We start from the raw sequence: 19,329 nt of genomic DNA, 5'->3' as shown, positions 1-19,329 counted from the left end.
TACAAAAAAAAAAAAAAAAAAGCAAATGCCACCTGTGGACTCAAACAAATGATCAAGTTTATCAGCTGAATTACAGAAGCTGAACTTTCCAAGTCTGGCACAAGGATGATGTCATTCAAGACGTCTTAGCCTGTACTGAAAAAAGTGTCTATATTAACCCAAGTGACTTTGGATCTATCTTAAGAATAAGCATGTAGTTATTCACTATTGCCCAATTACTGCAACATAAGTTGCTGCATTATAGAACTTTGTGCTTGATTCCTTTCTTTTTTTAGGATCATTTAAAGAGCAATTTTAGTATATGGATAATTTCCTCCATCACCTGTGAAGAAGGAACATGACAGCCATTTTGTACAGCTGTCAGCAATACATACAGATTTGACAGAAAGAAGGTGCAATTCCCTGTTTTTCAGCCTATTCTGACTATGGCAAAAAAACAAGATGTCAGGCTATGAAATTATAATTTTCCTTTGGATCTGGTGCAGCCTTAGAAAATATGCCTAGAACAGAACATTGATAATTGAATTGGACTCAGTATTTTACACTTTTACAGGTAAATATAACATTCAAGTTGGAGGTTAATAGAGATTTTCAGATACTCACTGGTTTCAGATCTGCCCACAAGCAAAGATATAAACATGTAATAATAACAGAATATGAGTGTTGCAAAACAACTGAAAAGTCTCTCATACCAAGAGAGACATATTTTCAAGGACTTAATTAAACTTCCTATTAGCAAAAAGAAATGGATTGTATTTTTGTCACATAAGCAGTGTAAGGGAAACGGCAGAGAAATTTGCTAAGAACTTAATCAGATTGCTATGCATGATGCCAAAGAAGACGACTAGCAATATACTATATATATCCTCCTGGACTAAAGGTGTTTGAAGAGGTAATTCACCTGATGATAATGGACTTTGAGATTAGAAATGTTATTTGCTTCAGAGCTAGCTATTTCTCATGGAATTATGATACTAAATATATTAGTTTTATGGAAGAATTAATCATAATTAGTTTGCTTTAAGACCTGCTAAATACATATAAAGCTGAGCAATTAATAAATACCACGTTGTGTCATTTGTGTATGCCATGGATTCAGAAAATGGCAAAAGAGATTATTTTCCTTTCATTTGCATCTGTGAAGATTTTGATTATTCTCAATGAATGATGTAAAATTACATCAATTAAAAATTAGCATAAAAAAGGAAATTTGACTCAGACTGCACTAACTACCCATCAGCAGACCTTAAGTGGCTCTGTTAAAAATTATGCCTCTAGACCATGGGACAAATTCTTCACTTCTGTGTTCATGAAAAAATTTTGAAACTTAATTTTTAATCTTCTTCAAGGAAAAAAAAATAGCTTGGAAAATCATTTTGGAAATTAGTTTCTGTTTGCTTAGGTAGGTTTTTTTCTGTTTGTTTGTTTCTTTCTTTTTTCAGTTCTAAATAATATTTAGATATTGATTGCATGGCTATGGCACATGTGCTTGGGTGGTCTCCAACTGAGAATTATCAGAGCCCTGAATTGTTATCCTTTCCTTGGCCATAGGACAACACCTCAACTGAGATAAAGGAGGTCCTAGCTAAGGTGCTCAGTCTTCTAAGCCATTGGCTACATATAAGGAGACAGAGGGAGGACAATCTACCCCCAGAGCCAATGATCTAGACCGTAGGTTACAAAGCAGTCCCAGACATTGATTAGCTGCACGCCATGGAACCTCAGATCTATGGATGCTTTCTTACTGAAAATTTCAGAAAATCTGGGAAAGCAGGTATCTGAGGGTCTGAGGAACTCAATTTTTGACCATTTCTCACAAACAAGCAATCAATTACCTAAGGTCATCTCCATAAACATTAAAGGAATGCAGGTGTGCAAGAAGGTTTAAACCTGCAATTCCCAGATGGATTTGTGAAACAAAGGCAAAGAGCAACAGACATCATATTTTTATATCAATGTGTCATTTTTCAAATTGCTGCTGCCCTTTCATAAGCACAACACTCAAAGCCCAGCCAGTACCTCATGCTAGATACTGAAGATTTTCTACAGTTCTGTAGAATACTAAGATTTGGAAGGTCACTGATCATTAAATCTCAGTAAGAATAAAGACTGACAATATTGTTCATGAGATTGACTTTGAGCCTAAGTAGTAATAGTTAATTCAGGTCATGAGAGCTACAGTGGTACTATGGTGACTGGGTCACTGAAAGAGTGCTACTTCAGTGAATTTATTTCAAAATTGATAGCCTGAAATCAGCTATAATACCATTAGATTCTGTAAAATTGAGAGTAGCACTGCATTTTTTTCTGACCTACATTTCTGCAGTATTTCTGAATGGCATTAATGCAACTGCTTTGAATGCATATGTGGGATTTGGAAGCAAAGTGTAATACATCTCATTATTAAAAATGAAAGAAAGGAAAAGAAAGGAAGGAAGGAAGGAAGGAAGGAAGGAAGGAAGGAAGGAAGGAAGGAAGGAAGGAAGGAAGGAAAGAGAAAGAGAGAGAGAGAGAGAGAGAAAGAGAGAAAGAGAGAAAGAAAAAGAAAGAAAGAAAGAAAGAAAGAAAGAAAGAAAGAAAGAAAGAAAGAAAGAAAGAAAGAAAAAGAAAGAGAGAGAGAGAAAGAAAGAGAGAAAGAACACGATATTTAATTCTTTATATTAACCCAATAAGATTAATACAATTTCCATTTACGGACACAATGAAAATAATTACCTTGTACCTCAATACTGAAGCTTTTGCAAAGGAATAATAACTATTGAAGGAATTTTGCAGAGCTCTAGATTATCATGTTAATTGCCATTAGCCATAGTTTGTTCTCCATGTAGATTTAATTATTACATTAATTTTATCAGAAAAAAATCTCTAGCAGTATTCATAGGAAATTTCAAAATGCCTTTTACCCACTAAGAATCATTGTCTCAGGTAGGTCAGGATCCCTGATGAAGTGTGCAGAGGCAGGTATGTTGGGCAGCTCTGGGCAGAGCAAGATTCTTCTTGTTGTTGAGCTCTTCAGTTCAAGAGCCCCTGCCCCGCTTCTTATGTTGGGGTTGTTGTTGCCAGATTGGTCCTTCGAAACTGCCCTGTTTGTAATACATTGCACAATTTCATGTGTCTCCCTAATGTCTGAATAAGTGAATCTTTTAGGAGCTTTCTCTTTTCCTGCACAATTACAAAAATGTTATTTCTCTAAAAGAACTTAAAAATAGCTGGCAAACAGAAGGCAAATTGAAAAAGTGATTGACAATGAGACTTTTATTTCTTTTCATATAGGAACAGCTTCTCTAGCAGTAGAAATATAAGTACATTATGAAAAATCTCTTACTTCCCATTGCTCATACAGCACAAGGGATGTAATTTAATGTCAAACTAATGTGTCTGGAGACAGTGGTGTGTGACTATAACTACTCTGAGTGGAGGATGGATTTAATGATTCTGAAAAATGTTCATTTTCTTACATCAGCTTGAATTATCTTTGTATTTGTATATTCACATTTAGATATAAATGTATGAGTAATAATTTGTGTGCCTTTATGTAATAATATGTGTGCTGCTATGACTTTCTATTTCTATTAAGATCTGATAAGTTACACAAATCATTGAAGAATACAGGGAACCGGATATTTTTACTTCAGTTTCAGCATTTACTTTCAGCAATTTTGACCAAATTTACTATATCTGTATCAAGACAAAATGACTCCAGTGCTACCAAACAGAATGACAAAACTGTAATTACAATTTACACATGGCTCATTTCAAAAACTCTTTCTCAGAAACATCATCTATAGGTCATCTGATCTGCCCTTCTTCTCCCATAGCAGATAAAGGCCTTTTTCCAAAGTAAGTTCTGTACATTAGGAGCATTGTAAAGGACTGAAAGTCTTCTATTTACAAAAGTCAACAACTGATTTAATTTTCTGTGTTAGACAATTTGGAGACTTCAGTAGCTAGGAGCTGCACAGAAAGTAGAGATACAACCACAGGATCCCCCTACCCACTGCAAAGATCACTGAGGGACCTCTCCACGTGGATGCTGACATGCAGCATCTCATCACTCGGATTGCCATTACCCTCTTCCTGAAGTTGAGCAGGGCCAGAGTGTCTCTGGACATGTTTCCTTTTCCAAGCTTCAAGGACACATTGCCACAAGTATCTCCAAGGCACTGGAGCATGGTTCTTCCCGGTGCAGCCATTCCCATGCTCATGGCCTAGTTAAAGTCACTGGGCCATGGGACAAATATAAGCATCATCATATGGAGTCAGCAGGATAGAGGTGACTGTGATCCCTGCTTACATGACATTTAGGCAGTCCTGGAGGAAGGACTGAAATATTTCCTCCCACCTGAATGGGCAAATGGCCTAATGTCAGACCAAGACACTTGCACCCACTTTGTTTTACTCTCCAGAAAGTTCATATCCCTTCAAAGGAAAAGGACGATCCATCTCAAACCGAATTAGAGAGTATGGGAGAGGATAGTGTTGACATGCCCAGTGGGTAAAACTATGGGAGACGGTTCATTTTAAGAAAGCATCCAGGTTTGGGCACCATGAGGCACATCCACATAGGCCACAGGAAGACACCTACACCCTGATCAGAAGAGGGCTTGGAGGTCACTCATAGGGCACTACATAAGACCTTCAGTGTTTGCTATTGGTAAGTCAAGCAGCTCTCCAGCACCTCTGTCGAATAGGTCCCTATGCATCATGTAGCGGGTCTGTGCATTTAGTCTGTGGAAAAGGAATAATACATTTAAAACTCAAGTGCTGTAATCAAGGGTGTTACTAAACTGAGTACCTACACGTGAAACAGCTGAAATCCATGGAACAGAAAGCGATAAGACTATTTGCTTCAAGTAGCGTTGCTGTAATAATTTAACAAGATTTAATTTACTGCTGTTACAGTACATTGTCAATACAAGCTCAAGAGAAATAAGCTATTGTGATACATCCACTCTTTTATGGTTCATTTAAGACTTTTGTAGCTATGCATCTGCATACATCTGGTTATACCACACCTTGCAATAACAGCTGATTTGCTCAGTTGATGGCTGAAATCACTAAGTGTCACTGAAGTCTCATTGCAGTAAACAAAATACTTCCCTTTTTCAAGTGTTATTCTTCAGACCAAGATTTGAGGAAGTAATATACCCTATAATCAAAGATAATTCTTTTGATATCAAAACTAATGCCTTACATCTGACTTATTCTTACCATTATGAGAAAATGATTGTTAAAGGGCTTGAAAATTTCTTTGTTACAATTTGGCATTATTCCTAATGTCTAAGAGTGAAATTACACACTTCTTCATATTCATTTAATCTTATATTTTGTATACATCCTTCAGTATAAACATCCTCACAAAATACCTTGAAGTCATGAAAAACATTTAAATTATATTTCTCTGATACATTATTACAATGTATAATTTGTCAGCATTTTCTTAAAACAGCCTGACCTTGAGCCTTGCCTTTCATTTCATGACATCCTAACACCCATAGGCACCAAATGAAATGAAAGAGGAATAAAATTACTGTGTTTTAGGAGTATAGGTGCAACCGAAGTCAGTGTTTGCTTTATTAGGAGGTGTTTTTAGAAATCGTTATAGAAATGTTTCGTGTTAGGCATGAGACTGATTTTGGCACCACATGTGGTCTGCACCCAGCACCAGACCTGTGGCCCCACAGCATACAGCAGGTGGCTTGCTGTGTCTGCTTCTGAGCACATGAAAATGCAATTGTATGATTTCCTTTCCTGGGCACGGCCTTATCAACAGGCCCGTGAATAACAATTTATGGCAAATTTAACCCCTCTCCGATCCTATAAATAGTCTCAGGGTCGCTGGGAAAAAGAAGAATTATTTCAGTTCACTCCTCCTCATTCCCACTTCGACTTTCCATTCAAAGTGCAGGTGTAGTCGGTCTCGTCTCCACCTCCAACACACCTGGCACTTTCTAAGGCTGCGCTGCCGCCCTGGAGCCAGCCAGGAGAGGGTGCTGGAGAACGAAGTCCACAGAGAGACTCCCTGGGTAGGTCCCTTCCTGGAGATGCAAACCAAAGCCAAAGAGTAATTCTGCAGCAAGGGAGGGAAGGAATGGGCTAAGGACGGTTTCTTGAGTTCTTCCATCCTAGATGGATCCGTGCAATTGAAGAACACAAAGTGAAAAAGCAGTGACAAGAGATGGGAATGCTGCTGCTGACAGAGTTCAGGGCAAGATGCGGGTTCCTGAGTGCTGCTACTGAGGTGATTTGGCCATACCAGCATGGAAAAAAAATCAAGGGAAAGTAGCGACGTGTCCCCACATCTAACTAGATTATGGGACTCCCTTCTGCAGGTGGTGTATGTTGAGAGACGGCTGCAGAACACAACTGGGCAAAGTCATGGAGCAAAAGTCCTGTTGGAATTTTTTATAATATAAATATATGTTATAAAGTAAAATTTAAAATACATCAAACTTGCTACAGAAAGCTTTTGACCAACAAATTTCCAAAGGCTGAGAAAATATTTTGCAAACATCTCACTGCATAATTAACCCTGCCCTTATATTCTTTCTCGTGCACCCACTGTTGGCCAGTGGCAGATGGATGCTGCATCACACAGGCCTTCAGCCTCATCTTGTATGGCTGTTTGTAGGCTTTCATTAGCTCAAGTGTTTGCATGATAATAAATACAAATTTGAAAAATAAAAGGGAAAGAAATTTTAGTCACAAAATTTCCAAAGTAAGTTTGACAGCATGGCATCATTTTTACACATTTAATTTTGGGGGCCTTCTGTCAATGTGGTGTTTTAGCTTGTACCTTTTTCCCTTATATTCAAAAAAAATGTATTCAATTTTAGCACTATTTACTGCACTTCTCATGTAGAATGAGTACCTGCCAGAAGATATTCCTTCTAAAGACAGGATATTCTCTGATACAGAAAAAGGATTTCCATACAAAGAAATTAATTCCATAGAATGGTCCATTTAGGTGGAGTAATATGAGTGGATATAATTTATAATACTGTACAGGGAGACCACAGTTATGATTTTTTTTTTTGTCTGTTCACATATTGTTATATTTACTGCTGAATACCAAAATTAATTTTCTCTTTTAAGGGGTAAAATCAAGTATATAACTAAATAGCTTAATCAGAGTGATTTTGATGAGTTTATTATTGAAAAATGAATAAATAAATAAAATCATATATTCCTAGAGAAATACAACGATTATACATATATGTAAATGCATGCATACACATATAGATTAGTTTATGGTATTTGTTATCTTCAAGTTGCCCATTTTCTGAAATAAGTGTATCAGAGGTTGTTTTAAAATGGAGTGACATCAACATACATTTTAAGCTGTCACATGTTTTAGTGAAAATGAACACCTCTGCCAAATTCAATGGCAATGTTTTTTGAAAGGACTATCAGATAACAGGTTGTAATTGCAAGACAAACTTATTAGCTTCATAAAAGTGAAAAAATATATATGTGTAATGCAATTAACAATGGACATTAGGAGTACTTTAATAACAGGAGAAAAATACAAACTGTCATTGTACCACTCCATGCAACAAATGATGCTGCTATGTACCATTTCACTAAAAAGATCACTTGCCAATCAAGTGATTGCCACTGGTGACAACTGTGCAAGATCTCAGATTTGAGAAGGGATGCAGGAGGTGAAGAACATTGAAGGTGCACCTGAAAGAGCACAGGAGGACCACATCCCTGTCGTTAAACTCCTGGGCAGTAACAATCCCTGCTGCAGTCTGAAGAGCAACTGGGCTGACGAGCCTGAAGAGGTAGATTTTGTCCCGATAGTATCTACTGATGTTCACCTGGGAGCCAGCCATCGTGCTGGCCTGATCTCAGTTCCCCCTCAAGTCCTCGCCTAGATCGTCTTCTTTTTTAATTTTTTTTTTTTTTTTACTATCTGTAAGCATCCAAAGAAACAACAGATGACTAACAGCCAAAATGAATTAGCTAAGAATAAATTATGTCAAGATGATATAAAGTCTTTTGTGACAGGCTGACAGGTCTGATGGGTAAGAGAGAAACAGCTGAAGTCATATATTTTGATTTTAGTCCTTCTTCTGACACTGTACTGACAGTTCACCCTCAAAGCAAACTAGGGACACAATAGAGGTGAAAATATCATTTTCAGCTGCAAAACTGGTTACAAAATCATATCAGGAGAAATACTACCAGTAGTTCACTATAAAAAAAAAATGGCAGCATATATTTTGGTAGGGTCCTCAGGGATCTGCCCTGGGTCTGGCAAGAAGATTCATGAATAGCCTGGATAACGAAATAAGGAGTATATTATTAATGGGAAGAAAATTCCAAGCTGAATGGGGCTGTCAATACATTGTAGAATGCTTAGAATTCAAAAGAATCCTAACAAATTACATCATCTTAGTATAATAGGATGCTTTTCTAAAAAGGATAGGTGAAAATTACTGAAGAAACGATGTGCTGCACAGGACGAAGAAGAAATTGTTAGGAAGCAGTTCTGCAATGAAGGATTGGTATCACTGTAAAATACAAGCTGACTCCACTGTCATATGAACAGAAAAAAATGCCAAATGGTTTCTGGAGACACTAAAATGCAGAGTAATTCTTCCACTTGTAGAGGCTCAAGTGGAGGAGTGTGTCCAGGTTTCAATGCCATGAAGGGCTGGTTCAGTCAAAGGCAACCTAGAAGCTTGTTATAGGTATGATGCAAAATGGCCTTCAAGTAAAAGTTTGCATAAAATACAAGTATTAAGCCTAAAAATGATGATAAACAAATGAGATAAGTAGAGGGCAATATTCAGGTGCATTAAAAGTTGCCACAAAGAGGAAACAGACATTTGTTCTTCATGTCTGTGCTGGACACAACAAGAAGAAATGAGTTTAACACTAGCACAGAAAGTTCACACCTGGACAATATAATTAAGAGTGGAGGAATTATTTAGCTGGGGAGGTTATGGAAACCATCGCTGGAGACTGCTAAGAGCATGTTAGACTTGTATCCACCAGAAACAACACAGGCATAGCTGAATCAGTGGAATGAGCTCCCTGATCTCCCTTCTGGCTCCAATTCAGTACTGCTGAGAGACACCACTGGAAAAAAATCCGTCTAATTATTTTCGATTAGAAAAGCATTGCTATCATTTAGAAACCTAGAAGCAAAGGAGATAAATTGATGTCAATTCCCTCTAATCCAGTTCTTCAACAGAAAGGGCTTTGATAATCATAATGTATGTATTCAGAGTAAAACTTTGCCAGTCCCTAAAGAAGTCCCCCTTTTAAGAAAAGAAGTGGAAATGTTGTCATTCCATCAAGCCAGTGGTACAGCTAGCTGTGTGTCATCAGAGTAGCTAGCCAAATGCTTCCAAAAGAAGGTGTGAAGGAGCCCATACAAGGAAGGCATGAATAATTTGCCCCCTAAGAGGTATCTCTTCTTACCTTAACAATCAGGGTATCTACACTCCAAAAATGGGAATTCCTCATCCTCTCCCCATAGCTTGAATTATTTACTCTTACTGCTAGAATAATTGCCATTTGCAGAGAACACTTTATGTGTAGAAGCCAAACGTGATCTGTGTTCATGATCCAGCATTATTATTTGATATATTCAACAAAGGAGAGAATCAAAACACACACACAACAATGTTAGGAAGGAACCTGACTTGTTAACTACAGCAACAGAAAGTCTGAGCACCTGCAGATGACCTTCTGCCTGCACCTTTGCAAAACCCTTTGGAAATCATGTGCACGCGGCTACCCACAGGTTCAGGGGTTATCAGTTATCTTGCTTTCCTCCAATGTCCTACTGTAAGCAACAGGATAAGATGCCATCTGTACCACAATTTCATGTCTTTGTAATTATTACAAAGACAATGATTTTCACCATGAACCAGAGCTTTCAGGAGGATAATAAAAAGTCCCTTTATTAGAAACATTTAATCAACTCCCGTGCAAACTTCCTTCACTTATTTTCTGTGTTGCATAGAACAAAATGAATTCAGGTTTCTTTAATAACACTATAATTTTAGATATCAAATGAGGTCAGACTCTTTAGTCTAAAAGCATTTTGTGAATGGGAAAAAATCCAACTATGACTTCATATTGTCCATATTTTTTCTAGCCCTGTTAGGAACTGAGCAGCTTCTGACAAGGAGCTGGGGAAAGCTTATGAGGGCTTTAATGAAAGCAGAAATAAGTGATCATAAAGAAAAGTTAGAAAAGGCATCACATCATCTGAGAACTGTGAAAAATTCAGGGAGTGTGAACAGCATCTGTGAAGCACTGCAGTAAGAATAGAGTGAGAGATGTAATAACTTTTTCTATGTCTACAGAACATGAGATTCTAATTGTAGAAATAAGAAATACCAACACCTCTGCTGATGCTATTCATTGCCTGTCACTGAAAGTGGACCTTATGAGTGGATGTTTCCTCCCTACAAGGTACCACTAGTTTCTCAAATTCCTAAATGTTCTTATCTTAGGTTAAAATGAATGCTGGATATCTGAATTAATGTTTCTTAGAGTTTGAAGTAGACAGAAGATGGAATTCTACTAACTGCAGGATACTGTTTACATGAGAAAAAATGCAAATACCTCCCAAAACCAAATGAGAAGCCTGTCATGGCATGAATTTGGACAATCACATATATAACCAGCATAAGAAATGAGAAGTTAACTAATACTATCAGTCAAGCTAAACAATTAAAAATGGCCTTTTTCATGCAACAGTTCCTGTAGTTTTGGTTCTTACTGATGGCTGATATTTTAACATTCCAAAATCTAAAAAATGTTGCAGTATGAAATACACTTCTCAATGACTTCTTATAATTTGTTGTGCCCCTAGAATAGAATAGAATGGAATGGAATGGAATGGAATGGAATGGAATAGAATAGAATAGAATAGAATAGAATAGAATAGAATAGAATAGAATAGAATAGAATAGAATAGTTCAGTTGAAAGGGACCTTTCTTCTGGACAAAATGTCCATCATACAGCTAGATAAAAACATAATACAAACGGTGGACAACTGGCTGATGCGTTGTACTCGAAGGGTTATAGTAAATGGGGTTACATAAGGCTGGTGGCCAGTCACTAGTTCCCCAGGGCTCCGTTTTAGGGTTAGTTTTCTTCTATGTTTCCACGAATGAGTTGGATATGGGACTACATCCTGCGCAATGTGCTCTAGGTGATCATGCTCAGCAGGGGGGGTGGACTAGATGATCTTCAGAGGTCCTTTCCAACCTCGGTCATTCTGTGATTCTGTGATTCTGTGACTAGAAGGTGTTTTGAGTAAATTTGCAAATGATACTAAATTGAGAGTAGCTGTTGACTCTGTTGAGGGCAGAGAGCTCTTGCAGAGAGATCTTGACAAATTAGATAGCTGAGCAATCACCAACCACTTGAAGTTTAACAGGAGCAAGTGCCACATTCTGTACCTGGGAAGGGGCAGCCCTGGCTGTCCAGGCTGGGGAATGAGAGGCTGGAGAGCAGCCCCATGGAAAGGAATCTGGGGGTTTGGTCAACAGCGTGCCCTGGCAGCCAGGAGGGCCAGCCATACCCTGGGGTGCATCAAGCATGGCATTGCTAGCTGATTGAGGGAAGGGATTGTCCTGCTCTGCTCTGCACTAATGAGGCCTCACCTTGAGTGCTGTGTGCAGGTCTGGGCACCACAGTACGAAAAGGACATAAAACTATTGGAGAGTGTCCAAAGGAGGCCTACGAAGATGGCGAAGGGTCTAGAGGGCAATGTATGAGGAGGGTCTGAGGCCCCTTGGTTTGTTCAGCCCAGAGCAGAGCAGGCTGAGGGGAGGCCTCATGGCGGCCTGCAGCTCCCTCACGAGGGGAGCGGAGGGGCAGGCGCTGAGCTCTGCTCTCTGGGGACAGCAACAGGACCGGCATGGAGCTGGGACAGGGGAGGTCACACCTTCTGACCAGCTGGCTGTGCTGTGTTTAAGGCACCCAAAAATGCAGTTTGCCCTCTTGGCTGCAGGGCACGCTGCTGGTTCATGTTGAGCCAGCTGTCAGCCACCACCCCCAGATCCCTTTCTGCAGTGCTGCTCTCCAGCTGCTCATCTCCCAGTCTGTACCTGTGTCCAGCATTACTCCATCCCAAGTGCAGGACCTGTCATTTTTCTTTGTTGAACTTCATGCTGTTGCCAATTGACCAACGCTCTAATGTATCTAGATCCCTCTGCAAGGTCTCTCATCCATGCAGAGAGTTAACAGCACCTCTCAGTTTACTATCTAGTATTCTGATAAGCTTGAAAAAATTATGGAAGATTGCAACAGCTATAACCTGGAAAAAAAAAAAAAAGAAAAAAAGAAAAAAAAAAAAAAGAAAAAGAAAAATCTCTGCCCTCTTCAAGAACTGTACGTCATTAACAGTTTCAGTACACTGCCTCCAAAGTCACAGGGAGCTGGAAGATAAAAACACTGTTAAAAACGTATAGTTCAGTGAAGTCATTAAAATGATTAGATCATTTTACGGTTTATGCCAAAGTACCCATAAAAACTAGTGTGGTTTACAAGGTTAACTGAGGTCATGGAACTGTGATTAAGGCTACCTTTAGAAAGCAAATGAACCAATATATATAAATATATATAACTAAAATCAGTTTTCTCTTACAGCTTGAAAATAGGATCAGTGATAAAATAACAACATATTGTTGATAAGGCATGACTACAAGCTTGAATTCTGCATAGCAGTTATTACTAATAATGATAATACTTGACCCACTTTCAAAGCTGGAACTTCACCTTGTATTCTTCATATACATGTTCCTGATTTACTATATGCCACAACACTAAAAAATTCTACAGAAACTGGGAAAAGATAAAGAAGGGAACCCTGAAAATGAACTGAATGATTTGCTAGGTGATGCAAAAAGTTACCCAAATCCAGTTAACTTTTGGTGGGATTAGACTGGGTTGGCTTAGTGCCTTGTGTGTAATGTTGACTGATGATAGACTGTGAAGAACAAGTTTAGTGAGGTACAATGGAAAGATACATTCCAGTACACAATAGTGGGGGCTACATATAAACCAATACACACACTTCAGAAAAATATAGATATAAAACCCCTGAGATATTTGTACTGCTGTTGAAGCATTGCTAACATTGAATGTTTGTGAAGATTGCCAGTTGGCAGAAACAAAGGGTTCTTTAAAGAAAAAGTCTAACTCAGCTCAGAAAGCAAAACTGTTGGTAGAGTGCTCTGACAAACTGTAAATAAAATCCCCCCACATTATCAGACTCCATATCCTCCAGTCATGGCCAGTTTCATCTGCTGCAGTGGAGAAGGGAGTTTCTCGCAGGAGGTTGAGGTCAGGTTACACAAAATGAATGTTTGAAAAAGCACTGGAATATCTGATGAGAAATTGCACCAAGGGCCCTGAGCCAGGAGTCTGTGATCCTAGATCAGTTGTCAGCCTCATTTTTCTTAGACAAGCATACAAAGCTTAGTACCTTTTGGCAAAAGAATATCAGAAGCTACTGTTTTTGACACGTACACCACAGCTGATGTTTCAAGTACATATAACCTCACCACTTCAGAGGCGTCCATAGAAATCCATTTACATTTATAAATGTTATAATGTACTTGGCATGAAGTAAACATTAATCCCATTTTTGCTGCTTTGCTGCAAATAGAAGATGCATTACACCACAGCTTTTCTAAATGAAAAGTAGAAAATGAGTCTGTATCTTACACTGGATCAGAGGAGCCAAAGAGAATTTAAACCATAATGAAAATGAAATTCTGAAATAAAAGCAGGGTCTCTAAATATTACTAAGTAGGATTAGGAAGCATATTTGATACTCATTTCCATTTTTTTCCTCATAAAAAACAAGTCCCTGAAACTGTATTGATTAGATATTTAGATAGATATACTATAGATATACTGTGTGTATTAGATATTTGCAGAGCATTGTTTAATGATTTATTTTTTTCAGCCAGATGATCACCAACCCTCTTCATGGATGTACCATTTAAAAACAATGGGGATACGAATATGCAAGTCCTTTCTTCTTATTTGGGCCTACTTTTACAGAGAAACTAATATAATGGGTTGGCATAGCTTGTGGTATTTGCTTACAGTAGGTTTCAACAGGCTGTATTTCATTTTGTCACAAGTTCTCTCTAGAGTCTAGTTCAGAAGTATGTTTCTTTTAACTCTACTGATACCATTAAAAAAAAAAAAAAGTATTATTTGGGTATTGTTTATGCAGATTTTTTTAAGTCATCTTCCAGTAGTGATGTAATTTTAATTCTGGACTGAGGCCAGATCCTGCAGAATTGCCAATGCGTGACTGCTGATGAACTTGACGGCAGTCCTTCTTGCATCAGCCTCACGGATTTATGGGATCATGTGTTGACATGGGTTAAATGTGCATTCCTTGAAGAGACAAGACTAATGCATCCAGTGGGTTGAGCGGGTGGTTTTTACTGCTATAAGCTCTTAATTCAAGGCCACAGTAAGCAACAATGATAGTCTTTCATGCTGATTTATAAAATAGTGATATTAAATATAGCCAAGAAAATGACAAAGATTGACAGGCATAAGGAATAAGAAAAAAGAAACTATCAGTTACTACACTTTAATACATTTAATACGCTTTTACAAAGGAAAAATTAACAGTTTTGAAACTAAAAGGTTGACTCTGCATTGATTCTCCCCCAAACCAGTTAGAAGGCTCAATGATTGTCTGAGGTCTAGATGAACATAGTGAACTACAAGAAAATCAGGAAAACAAATGTAGAAAATAGGTAACTTTTAATAACGGATGTTATTACTAATGAGGATTTGAAGCTTCTGATATTTATATCACCAATAGGTGCAAAAAGATTGCATTTATATGAGTTACTCTTAGGATCTAGAATTCCCCTGTAGAAGATTTTCAAGGTTTAGCCTGGCAAGCACTGAAAGGCAGAACCTAACCTTTCAGCTGTTCTGGTCATTATGGATATATGGCGACCACAGGTCTGAATCATATTTTGGACTTACTTGGCCTTACCCATTAGTCTTCCCTGATGTGAGGCTAGCCTTGCACCTGCTCTGCGCTGCAGCTGGAGATGCTGGAAGCCAGCAGTGCCACCTGTGCCCAGGGGCACTGCACCCCAGGAGGGAGCTGATCCTGTCCCCCTGGGAGCTTCCACAGGGAACAGGACATTAAATCAGCTCAGACAGGCTTCCTGTTTGTCCCCATCCCCTACACAGACCCTTTGCCTGCCAGTTTGTTTAACAAACCTTACAAGGCAGCTTATTCTGTTTTTGCAAGTCAAAGCAAAACGGGACCAGGATCTGTTTCCCACTGCCTGTTTTAATACAGGGCATTTAGGGGGAAATCCAAGGGGACTCTGAGGCAATCCCCAGTCCACTGGAGCTTGCTGGCCGTGTGCCTCCAGCAAGCTTGGAACAACACAGCATGAGCCAAGGCAGATCTCAGCAGGAGTTTTGCCATCGCACTGGGCTGTAGCCTGGGGCCTCGTCCAGAGCAGGGCAACATCTGTGAAACAGCTGAGTGTGAGCAAAGAGGTGAGCAAGCCTGGTGCAGTCTTTCACTATCATGCACAATGTAAATTCATGGCTCAAACTGGATCAATTTCTTTCAACTAAATAACCAGACCATAAATCAACAATGTATTTGACATAGTTGACCATTCAGGAACGGTAGGAAATATTTTCTTGCTTATCTTGTCTGCTTTTAGAGAAAATGTAAGTATGATCACAAAATAATAACATAAAATGATCGAATTAAATGCTGAATGAAGATTAAAAATCTCATTTTCTCTTCTTGGTATTTCCAAACCACAGTAAGAGTCTCTGGCAGCCCTACAAACACACAGCTTTTCCTGGAAGTGGAGAGCTGTACTTCTTTCCTTTGCATATTTATTCAGGGTTCTCAGAAAGTTTCTAAGCCCTTGCATCAAAGCAGTGTCACTGCTGTTTACTGACAGTTATGCAAAATGTAGTACTATTAGTACTATAGTACCATAGAAAGAGGATAAGTAAATAAAAATGTGGCATTTGCCTTAGAAGTGTCCCAGATAGCACAATTATTCTATTGACAGGAAGTGTGAGCATCGTAACAACCAAACTCATTCATATTGGGGATGTTATCAACCAGAAATGCATCTGGCAGGAACCACACACCCAAACAAACCACAAACACCCTTCTCCAAAATCTTTACTCCAATGACTTAAAAACTGCCAATGACTACAACAATCTGTTTAATAGCTTGAAGATTTTACAGTCTCACAGATGGCCTCACAGCAATCTTTATTACGTTGAAGGCATTGAGCTTTATCATTTACTCGTATTAATACTATCATCTGTTGTTAATACTGAAGTAGCATGTCAAGGCCCTGCTCAAGACCACATTGCAGTAGATACTGGAAAAAATTAGACCAAAAGGCCTTGTCTTTGCTCACAGGCTCTAATCCTGCTCTGAGAGCGCCTCTGAGCAGGCCAGTGTTGGGTAAGTGTCTAGCCAAGAACACCAATAAAAATGGAGGAAGAAGGGCAGAATAACTATGGTACTGTGAACTTGTTGGAAGAAAGGTCAGGCTTAGAAGGATAAGACCAAGATATATCATCAGCTGAATAAAGAGCTCATCATGTTTCTGGTTCCTCTTTGGTGCTATTGATGTTTTCATGAACATAAATACGTATACATAAATTTCTACTTGTTTAACACAGCACCTCAGTACTGAACAGACTCATTTATATCCTTAATTTTATTATTAAAGCAATACCAGAGGGACTAATCCAGCACTTAACATGATAGTTAGGATAAAAGACTTTGTAAGACTCTTACTTCTTAAAATTTGAAGGGGGGAAAGTATTGTTCATGTTTTTGCCATTTAAAAGGACATTATCAAGATAAAAGGCCTCAGTTTTAACAATCTGTCATTACTGTTACATGTGAAATGTTTTAAAAATCCAATTCCGTTATCCTGAGCTCAAATTATGTGCTCTGCTAACACAGTTTCAGCTCTTAAGTTGAACAGATACTGACATTGATAGCTGTTTACCATTTATGTTGTTTTTCATTATGTCAGTGGCAGTTCAGATGGATTTGTGCTCCATACAGTGAGCATGGGAAATCATATTATTTTGGCCAGCAGTGTCTTGGATCACATCTGCACCCTAGATAGGCTTTTCCCCATTTCCTTCCTGGCTGCCCTGCAGGGACTTCGCGCTGATCGTTACCTCCTGTATATGCTGATACCTTGGCTACAGCACGTGCAGCACTCAAAAGAGCCTGTGGGGAAATCCTAGACCTCATCTCTTTCTCTGCCATGATGGTCTCTCATTTTGCCTTTTGATCCTGTGCAAGCATTCTGATAAATTGATGAAATTTGTCCTAGCTCAAACATTACATTTTGCCAGAAGCATGTGGCAATTGGCAAGGCATTAGTTTGATTCAAAGCAGAGAGCTCATACAAACCATATTAGATTCCAGGTCACTGACAGCTTATCCTCTTAACCGTATTGAATGTCATCAACCAATTTCATGCTCACCTAAAGACCTTTCTCTGCAAGAGTGTGCTTCAGTTCCTGGGAAACTTTTTGATATACAGGTATCACTGCATGCTTTGTCTTTCCCACAGCGAAGAGCATTTGAAATCAGACTCCTCTCTACCCACAGGATAAGAACAGAATAAAAGTAGCTCTGAAATAAATCTTCTACTCATCAAAATGGAGAGACACAAATAGATGTGCAAGGTGAATGAGCAGACACTTCTCAGACACCTATTTTGGGGTCAAAATCATCCTTTCACAAATGCTATACTCATCAAGAGACACTCGTCTCCAAATAGAACTAAAAACATCAACTGTTCCTCTCCAAGTTGTGCTTCAGTCCAAATTCCCAACGAAATGCTTTTTCCATCCGCTGTACACTGGAAATGCAATATACTGTGTAAACATACATAAGGTATTGAGGACAACGGAGCAAGATACTTCATTAATTTTCTTGATAAGCCCAGGAGATGCAGCATGCAGAAATAATTAACCACTGAATACCACTTCTACTTACTTTCTCACTGATTCCGATTTAGTATTAAAAATGTCTGTGTCTGATCCACCATGCTTGTATCCTCCAGTTTAAAAGCTGGTTGGCTGATATCCACTGAGCCAAGACAGCGCAGTGAAGAACACTTGCCCCAAAGCAAAAAAAAAGCTTTTGAAAGTAGGTAGGAGTCACTGTGTATGTGGCCATCTCAGAACAATCCATCTCCTGTGAGAGTTTGTATTGCAGCACTATCACACCAAACCCTAAAACAGTCAGGCCTATTGATTAAACCAGGGCTCATCTACCCAAAATAGCCTCATGCCATCAACGTTTTCGGGAACTCACCACAGCCTCATCACAAGTCCCACTGCAAATCAGTATAGAGTGTAAATTACATGAAAAATCCATAAAGTGTCGTAAGCTACAGATATTCAGCTCAACTGGTTGAATTTCAGGAATCACAACAAGGCTGCTCCTAAACTTTGACACCGGATCAAGCCATATCTTCAGAGGTTATCAAAATACATGTCCTGCTGTACACCATTCTATAAACTAGATAAATTCCTGAAACCTAGTGGTTTCTAGTAAGATTTTTTATGATGTTTGTACTCTATTTCAAGAGCAGATTCAAACTGAATTTTAGCCCATACTTCCTAAACTGTTTGGATGCAGAGCTAAGTCCCAAGTTTTGGCAGAGCTCTGGGAGCCCCTGGGGAAGGAAGCTAAAGCCCAGGCAGCCACTGGGCACAGGTCCTTCCTCACACCTCCGTCTCCAAGCTCAGACACAAGTGTGCCTGCTTGCCATGACTTTGCCCCTGTCTATCTCAATTTCACACAGTAACTCCAGATGCCTGAACTCCAAGTAATTCCTAGGCACATGGGCTGCTACGCAAACATCCGAGGGTGTCCAGTGCTTCAGGTTGCCTTCTGGCTTGCGTTACGCTGAGCAGTACTGACACTGATCTACTCGGTGCAAACAGATCATCCAGTTCTTATCAAAAGTTGGATTAAATAAATGTCTTGCAGAAAATACCATCTCCCTTGAACTCTTCCCCACTGGAACTGAACACACTGTTCCAGCAGACATCTCACTGACGCCGTGTACACAGACAAGATTGCTCCCCCATCTCAGTTAAACATTCCCCTCCTTGGGCATTTGTTCTTTTACCCACAGACGTGGTTGAAGAATTCACATGAGGCATTTAAGTATTATGACTCCAAACATTTTTCTTGTAATTGTTTTCCAAAACAGTTTCCTATTCTGTTGGAGGAGCTTTTTTCTTTGTCATAGGTGTTTTTCTTTGAATTTGTCTC

This window comes from Cygnus olor, chromosome 2, assembly GCF_009769625.2.
Source record: "Cygnus olor isolate bCygOlo1 chromosome 2, bCygOlo1.pri.v2, whole genome shotgun sequence".
NCBI classification, from domain to species: Eukaryota; Metazoa; Chordata; class Aves; order Anseriformes; family Anatidae; genus Cygnus; species Cygnus olor.
This window is presented reverse-complemented; position numbering follows the sequence as displayed.